The sequence below is a fragment of the Mandrillus leucophaeus genome, unplaced genomic scaffold (assembly GCF_000951045.1).
Source record: "Mandrillus leucophaeus isolate KB7577 unplaced genomic scaffold, Mleu.le_1.0 Scaffold1109, whole genome shotgun sequence".
NCBI lineage: Eukaryota > Metazoa > Chordata > Mammalia > Primates > Cercopithecidae > Mandrillus > Mandrillus leucophaeus.
In genome coordinates, this window is record NW_012099310.1 from 201,834 (window position 1) to 202,424 (window position 591).

Below are 591 nucleotides of genomic sequence, written 5' to 3' on the forward strand. Positions count from 1 at the left end.
GCCCAGGTGGAGTGCAGTGGCGGCATTTCAGCTCACTGCAGCCTCCACTTCCCGGGCCAAGATGATTTTCCCCTCTCAGCCCTCTGAGTAGCTGGGACTACAGGCTCAGGCCAGCACACCTGGCTATTTTGCATTTTAAGTAGAGACGGGGTTTCACCATGTTGGCCAGTCTGGTCCACAACTGCTGAGCTCAAAGGATCCATCCACCTGGGCCTCCCAAAGTGCTAGAATTACCGCGTGGGCCATCACGCCCAGCAAACATTGCCTTTTTGAAACCGCCTTTGAAAAAATTATAATTGAGAAAATTATTACAGTGAACGAGATCTGATCTAATTGGCTCCATCTTGCTTCTAACCGCCAAGCCATCCTTGTTCATTCCTGGGCTTAAGACGAATTAACTTGGGGAGAAACTTAGTTTATACTTTAATTTTGAAACAAACACGTAACAGCCCTTTACCAAAGCAAAACCCCTTCTTGCCTGGGGACTAGATTGCTTTTTTTTTTTTTCTTTTTTTGGGACGGAGTCTTGCTTTGCCGCCCAGGCTGGAGCGCAGTGGCGCGATCTCGGCTCACTGCGAGCTCCGCCTCCCA